This window comes from Gossypium arboreum, chromosome 6, assembly GCF_025698485.1.
Source record: "Gossypium arboreum isolate Shixiya-1 chromosome 6, ASM2569848v2, whole genome shotgun sequence".
Classification (NCBI taxonomy): domain Eukaryota; kingdom Viridiplantae; phylum Streptophyta; class Magnoliopsida; order Malvales; family Malvaceae; genus Gossypium; species Gossypium arboreum.
In genome coordinates, this window is record NC_069075.1 from 38,091,968 (window position 1) to 38,101,162 (window position 9,195).

Below are 9,195 nucleotides of genomic sequence, written 5' to 3' on the forward strand. Positions count from 1 at the left end.
TATATTTGAGATCAACGGATTACCCATCCGGGCTAAATCCTTTTCTACAACACATGCAGGATCTCAAATCCTGTAAGCCATGGTTTATCCATCGAATTTCCCTTTTTATTCAACCGAGATTTTTCTCTTTCCATCAAATATCTCATTATGCATAGCTGCTCATGCCATGTACATCCAATTCAACACATTTCCATGTTTATTTAGACATTAGTCCATTTTACATATAATTATAATTTGGCATTTGTTACAATATATGATCTTCATATAAACTAAATAAATATCCATCACACAATGTTAACACAACAATTTAAGTTCAAGTATGAACAATAATATTATTGCATTATCATTGACATATGAACTTACCTCGATTTCGAGTACGTCTATTTATTTGGAGTTTGTGCTTAACCTTGTTCGACCTCGTTCTAAGCCCGAATCTTATTTTCCTTGATCTATAATATCACATTTAGCCTAATAATTAGTCAAACTATTCATATGGGGCTAAAACTCATATTTTTACAAATTTACATTTTGACCCCTAAACTTTTGCATATTGCACTTTTGCCTCAAAGCTCGAAAATTAAACTTCATCCTATTTTCTTATGTTTTATTAAAAGCTGGTCATTTTTCATAACTATGACAGCCCCCAATTTTCACTAAATTACCCATTTATGGCTAGTTTTACAACTTTTACAAAACGGTCCTTTCGGATGTTTTCATCAAAAACTGCTTAGTAAAAGTGATTTATTAAACACCCAACACTCATTTTCTACCATTATACATCAAAATACAAGCATGTCATCCATGGGTAAACTTTTAAACACAAACCTAGTTCAAAATAATGGTAGAAATAGCTAGAGCATGTTACCGAGATTTCAAAAATGTAAAGAACTTTAAAAAGGGGCTCGGGATCACTTACAAATGAGCTTGGAAGCTTGAACCAAAACCTAAACATGGCTTCCATGGGGGTTTCGGCTGGTACATGGAGAAGATGACCAAATTTTGGCTATTTTGGCTTTTTAATTCTTTTAATTATTGGTTTACCAAAATGCCCCTAACTTAAAAATATTTTATTACACCCATTTCATGTCTATTTTTGTCCAACAATTAACTAATGGTCTAATTGCCATTTAAGGACCTCCCATTTAAAATTTCATAACAATTTGATACCTCTAACATGTAGAACTCAACTTTTGCATTTTTTACAATTTGGTCCTTTTGACCAAATTGAGTGCCCAAACGTCGAAATTTTCGAACAAAATTTTCACGAAATCATTCCGTGAAATCGTAGACCATAAAAATATAATAAAAATAAATTTTTGTACATCAGATTTGTGGTTCCGAAACCACTGTTCCGACTAGGCCCTAATTCGGGATGTTATATTTCTCCCCCCTTTAAGGATTTTCGTCCCTGAAAATCTTACCAAAAGAGTGGTTTAGTTCCTCATAATCTTTGCTATCTCATAATTAGTGCTAAAGAACCTTTTACTTTAGCCTTCGTTAAAATCCAGGGTCTTATTTAGCTTTCCCAATAACTCATGATATATGAAAGTCCGTATCCCAATCTAACTAGCTTCCCAAGAAATCTGATACTCTCATCAATACATGATTCCATTAACCCGTTGGGCAGATTTAACTTTTACCAAGACGATTTGCGAATTTCATCATATGTCAACCAAAAATCCATACATCCTTTTTCTTTTTCAAATATAAGAATAATCTTGACAAGAAATCCATAATCATCTCGTCCTCATTTCCATTCTAATATCACTACTGACGAAGATCGTTCTGATATCACCTGATATTTAGTAGTAGTCCTGATAACCTTTCATGTATTCAATTACAAAGATTAGAAATGTTGAGTTCTAAACTCGATCATCAAGATATTACTCTTGTGATTTTTCTTGCAAACTCTCTGCATAAGCCCGAAATTTTTATTTCAAGTACTTGTAACCACATTCTTCCCTTATCAGAAATCAGGCAATAATCGACTTAAATCAGTTGCACAATCTTACACTCAATTCCCTTTAGGACAGTAGATACATTATCCATCCCATTACTTTACTGACTTAGGACACATCACAATTTATTCAATAACACATTATTGAAATTCAAGAAATTCTTATTCAACACATACCCCATCGGTTCAAAGACTTTGGTCAATAACATTTTCTCTCATTCAAAGCTTTATTAACATGTAATAGACCATTCAACTTTCACAAGACGGAAACTTTATCATTCGGAACAGCTTTAAATCGTATCAGGGTCTCTTGAGGTATATATATATATACACTTTCATTCAGACTATCTATCATTTACCCAACGAGAAGTAAAATCTTGTTTACAGACACGAATACTTTATTTAATCATTCAAATAATAATCAATACCACTTGAACCACTGAGTCGGTATTATTCATCAACAAATGACATTTTAAAAGATCCTCTTTTTCAGTTGATAGGACAGCCTGACATGAAACCATTCAAACTCACTTATCATACAAACTAAAGTCCATTTCAAATGCATTAGCTCAAGATAACAAAAATGCCTCAATTGAATGCATTAACTTTGATTAATTTACTCGAGGAAAGGAACCCACTATACAAACTAAAACTGCAATTTTCATCATGTATGCCTTTTTCGATATTAGTTCTTTACACGAAGATTTAGAGAAATCCAGATACGGAGGTTATCACGTTACTATAATCCAACTAGGAACACGTTTATAATTGACATAGCCATCATAGGTTGAAGAACATACCCTTGGATACAAGTGATCATTGGTAATTTTACGAGATAAAGATAACAAGAAAACCAGAATAAATAAATCCATGACAGAGAAATCCAAGATAAAGATATCCAAGGTACATAAATCCAAGATACCATATCATAATGAAAGACCCAGAAAAATGTTCATAAGTAAGATCTGAAGGATCTTGATACTTCTTCAAAGAAAAGAAGTCTAGAAGAACACATCAATCCAACCCACTGGGATTAAATGCAATAAGGATTATTTATCTTCCCATATATGTATATTGAATACAGCATCAATTTGGAGAAATAGATTTATATCATCGTGAGTATTATTTCATAAAGTCCCCTTAGATGGAATGTAATGATATGCCAGAGAGACATAGAGCAATACAGATTATGTGCCAGTCAGGCCATCAAAACTTTCATCTATACATCGTGATTAGGAAGCACTCCCATAAGTCAAGGATTTTATCAGTAGGGCAGTAGCCATAAAAAATATTTCTGAGAACAGTTAAACATACATAATACCTCGGAAAATACTGCAGTAATATGGTATCTTACCTTTCAACATTATTCCTTCAGTTATTTCTACCATCGTAAATCTCACATTATGCTTCTCATTAAAGAAGTTCAGTTCTGAAGAAATTTCCAATTAATACATTTCCTAACATCTTACCTTACTAGTCCTGTCATTATTTATCAACCCGATTTAATCTCTGATCGTGTTCATAACCACTTAATAGCTGAACCCTTTGGTATTATATTTGTGGACTTATTCAATACGATTCTTATGAAATTCCTTCACAAAACACAACTCTGGTAAGGGGGTGGGGTTGTAAGATCCCTAACTCGTTTCTCATACTCATATACATATATCACTAGTTCATTATCAAAATAACATTTTCATAAACATATTATTCACTTCAGGCAAAGTTTTATTCACGTTCATATGACAATAACTTTTCAGTTATCTTATTTAAACAAGTATAATTAGGTATGCATTCTATGGATTTTGGACAGCCTACTAATCTCATTCATTCAATCCAACAAATCAGGCTTATAACCGTTTATAAAGGCCAAACAAACATGGACAAATACATCAAGTTTAAACTTTCATCTCATATGTTATCATGTACATATCATGAACTTTTATTCATACTATTCAAATTTTAAGCTCATCATAACCATACTTTACTCGAATGCCTTAGCTTATCATCAAACATGGTCGGTAAAGCTCGGTTAGAGGGCACCATTGTCTAAACGAAATGGCTCTCATACACGTTGGGAGACATCACACTATCACAGATTGATGGCATGTATAGCTGAACTCTAATACACATGCTAGGTTAGTCCGAAAACTGACTAAACCATAGCTCTGATACCACTAAATGTAACACCCTTTACTCGTATCCAACATCGAAACAGGGCTCGAGGCATTACCAGAATTAAACATCATAAACATATAAAACTGGGTCACTAAATTTCACCCAAAATTTAAAACTTCTAGAACATATGCATATCGTCCCTTATATAGGCCATCGAGGCCTATTACCTACATTAAGGCGGTTCGGGACAAAATCAAAAACATTTGGTAAAATTTGGGCAACTTAATAAATTTTTAGCTTTGGAGTGTCATACGCTCGTGTGACTTGGGGCACGCCCATGCCCTTAGCCCGTGGGCAACACTGTCTTTGGGACACGGCTATGGCACACGCCCGTGTGACCTACCCGTGTCATGTACTAACTTAAAATTTTAAGTGCAGGGGACACACGACCATAACATACACCCATGGGAGGGAACCGTGTGTCACACATGGCCTAGACACACGCCCGTGTATCCAAGAATGTGGACCCTAATAGGCTATTTTCCAAGCCTTAAGTCACCCCTTTCTACTCCTTATACCATTATACTATGTTTACTAACTTATAAATTAAACATCCATGTTCAGGGCATTAACAACTTATTACCATATCACACATTTATTCCATGGCCATGACCACCTCGAATGGTCCTAAGGCATTCACCATGTATATATGCCATATACTTCTTATACATAGTGAACAAGCATAATTACAAATCCCCATCACAAGACATTTACACATATCGTGGATGAATAGGCTTACAAGCCAAAATCATTATAAGCCACATCTCATGGCTACATACAACAAATCATTATAAGCCAATACATTTGGCTAATCACAACAACATCGATCATAGAAAAACTAAGTCTCTATACATGCCACTCACTTGAACATGTTTAACATATATATGTCAATACTCCAAGGGTAAAGGCTCAATAGTGTGATGCCGCCCCTGACGATCTCCAACCCCGAGCTGACCTGTCAAAACTAAAAATATGGAAAGGGGGAGTAAGCTTTACGCTTAGTAAGTACATATGAAAATAATAAGCATTATAATAACATGTTTCCTTAGGTAAAATAACTATAATTATGCTTTTATTCATATTCTGGTCAAGCTGTCTACCCGAATCATAGTCGATACATTATTCATAACTCGAGCTACGAAACTCTAAATTAATATCTGTTAATTTTCCTAGAAACTAGACTCATATCTATTCTTATAATGAAATTTTCAGAATTTTTAGTCTAGCCAATAAGTCCAGTTTATTATTCAAAGTCTTCCCTATTTCGCTATTTGACAGCTTCGACCTTTCTTCACTAAAATTTATTTATCTCATAGTACGAGACTTGAGTAATGTTCTTGTTTCTTTATCCTGAAAGTAGACTCATTAAGAATTTCATTAATATTAATTTTAGCTGATAATTATTTTTTTTACAATTTCTAGTGATTTTCCAAAGTTGAGACAGGGGAGTCCGGAATCACTCCAACTCTGTCTCACAAGAATTCAAATATCTCATGATATAGAATTTTTTTGCTTTCACCGTTTCCTTTACATGAAACTAGACTCATTAAGCTTTAATTTCATATTTTATTAAGCTTCTAACTCAATTTCTACTATTTTAGTGGATTTTCAGAGTCTGACCAATGCTCCTATATCAAATCTATCTTGGTGCAACAAGATAATAACCATCACAAATTTGTCAAAGAAATTATTCTCATAAATATCATTCATTCATTTGCACCATCGTCATAAGTCCATTTCATTTCACATGTCAAACAAGTGCTCATGGGTTTCGAGTACTTACCTGTGCTATCATTTAGCACTGCACTCGTCCAAACATGACAACTCACATGCATCATAATATTATCATATAACATACATTATGTATCATGGCTAGAAACTTTTTATTTCATTTCTCATATTAATCTCGTTGAATTTCTCGGAATCTCAATGGATATCCCATTCACCGTCAATTCATACAAGTGATCATTTTATGTCCGTGAACCTCACATCTTACGACGAGATTACCAGTCCAGGTTAAATCCCCCGTAATATAAACCCATGGAGTGATGTCGGGATTACCAGTCCAGGCTAAATCCCTTGTAACGACAAGCACTCTCAATGAGCTCGGATCTGAATTACCAGTCCAGGCTAAATTTAGACCCCAATCGGATTACCCTCCGGGCTAAATCCTTAATACACACATATTCTTCGGGAGGCTCGATCACTTAAGGAACACCCGTCCGGGCTAGATCCTTTCTATATTTGAGATCAACGGATTACCCATCCGGGCTAAATCATTTTCTGCAACACATGCAGGATCTCAAATCATGTAAGCCATGGTTTATCCATCGAATTTCCCTTTTATTCAACCGAGATTTTTCTCTTTCCATCAAGTATCTCATTATGCATAGCTGCTCATGCCATGTACATCCAATTCAACACATTTCCATGTTTATTTAGACATTAGTCCATAAGATAAACATGGTTTTACATATAATTATAATTTGGCATTTGTTACAATATATGATCTTCATATAAACTAAATAAATATCCATCACACAATGTTAACACAACAATTTAAGTTCAAGTATGAACTGTAATGGCCTAAATTCAAGGTTATCGGAACAATGGTTTCGTAACCATAGATCCGATTTAAAGAAAAATTTATTTTAATATTTTTGCTTGAAAATTTATATGATAGGAAAATCGTATGAAAATATTGATAGGAAAATTTTATCGATTTAGTGATTAGTTAGAAAAAGAAATTATTGAAGAAATTGGGTAAAATAAGGTATCGGGACCTCTATCTCGTAAAACCGAGTCAAAAATAATTTTATAAATATTTATGAAATGTTATTAATGTGGTATTAAAATTTCGTTAGGAAATTTTAATGTTTGGGTAGTCAATTAAATGAAAAGGACTGAATTGTAATAGGTGTAAAAGTTGCTAGAGTGATTAAATAGCTTATTAGTCTAATGAGAAAGGATTTAAAAGGCAATTAGACCCAAAAGTTATTTGGGCTGGACGGCAAGGGTATGCAATCAGCAGAAAAATTGATAAATTAAGGGTAAAATTGGAATATTGCTAAATTAACTAAATAAAACTAGGACTAAATAGGAAATATCTAGATATCTCTTCATTTCTCTTCAATTCCAGCAGCTAAAAATGCCATAGGAGGGTTGTCTAAGCTGGTATTTCATAATTTTTGCACCAAGTGAGTTAATCCTTGCCTTTTTCTTATAATTTTTGTGTTTCTAAGACTTTTACAACTAGATCCTACTATTAAATTCATTAGTTTTTGATTTCATGGATGAAATTTAAAGTCACCATGGTTGAGTGCTGTAAGTTTATGATGAAATAGAATGAAATTAAAGCTTTAATTTGTTTATGAGATGATTTTATTAGGCAATTTCAATGGAAATTGATTTTTGGGACCTAATTGTGAAAATGTTTGGAATTAAAGTCTATTGCTGAAATTCTGATTCCTAAAGGTTGTAAACTAGTTTAAGGTGATAGAATAAAATGTTAATTGAGAAAAATCAGCTCAATTGAGAGGCTAATTGAGTAGGGACGAAATTATCATTTATTAAAAGCTTAGGGGAAAAATGGTAATAAACAGTAAAACAGTTTGGACAGCAGCAGTAGACTAACTTTGAAAAATCACCAAAAATTGTAGGAATCGAATTAGAAGATGAAAAAAATATGTAATTAAAGCTTATTGAGTCTAGTTTCTCATAGAAGAAATATTGTAAGCAATGAATTTGTAAATTTTTAGATATAATGAATTTTGTGAGACAATGTCAGAATGAATTCGGGTTCCCCTGTTCTGATTTTGAAAAATTATAAAAAATTGAATAAAAATAATTAGGGACTTAAATTTATATGTCTAGAATTCTGAATGACTCTATTTTTAATTGAAACAAACAAGAACATCATTTGAATTCTGTATAAAGAGATAAATTATTTTTAGTGAAGAAGGGTCAGAACTGTTAGACAACAGAACAGGGGTGACTTTGAAGAATAAACTGTACTGATTGGCTAAACGAAAAATTCTGAAAATTTTATAGTAAAAATATATATGAGTCTAGTTTCAGGGAAAATTAACGGATCTTAATTTAGAGTTCCTTAACTCAATTTATAAATAATTTAGTGACTATGACTCAAGTAGACAGCTTTGAATGAACTATAAATAATAGTTGAATTATAGAGAATGTTGCATATGAACATGAAATGTATTAAATTGATAATTAAATTTATTTATTTAGATCCAGAAGATTCAAATACGAAGCTAGATCGAGGAAAGGAAAAAGTTTGGGATTAATAGATTCTTACTGTTTACAAACAAGTATCAAGGTAAGTTCGTGTAACTTGAATTATATTATTAAATTACTTGAGATTGTATGTTTTTGATATGAATATGATTTGAATGTTCATTGTATGAAAATTTATGAAACATTGATATATTTGATAAAATGGGAAGAAATCCCGTTTGAATGAAAGGAAAATTCGATGGATTTCTAAAAAGGAATTGACGGTAAAAAGGATCTAGCCCGGACGGGTGATCCTATCCTGATATAGCCCTCCGAAGAATATGTGTAAAATGGATTTAGCGGACGGGTAATCCGAATTAGGGTCCAATTTAGCTTTGATGGTAATTCAGATCCAAGCTCATTAGAGTAATTGTCGTTTGGATTTAGCTTTGACCGGTAATCCCGACAATACTCTATGAGTTTATATTGCGTGATTTAGCTCGGTGGTAATCCCATTGCAAGGTTGAGGTTCGTGAGTGTGCTCTCTGAAATGGAAATGTGCGCACATGAATATGAATTGACGGACCGGAACACTAAAAGTGTACCTCTGAAAATCCATTGAAATTCGATAAATTCAACGGGATAAATATGAAAAATAATAAGGAATGAAAATCATGGTATTGATGAGTACATCAATCATGGTATATATATATATTATTGATACATGGAAATTATTGTACTAACTTGAATGTTGAGTTTGTGCATGTTAGGGTAATAATGCATTGAATGGATATATGAATGTTTATTATATTGTATTGAAAATATTA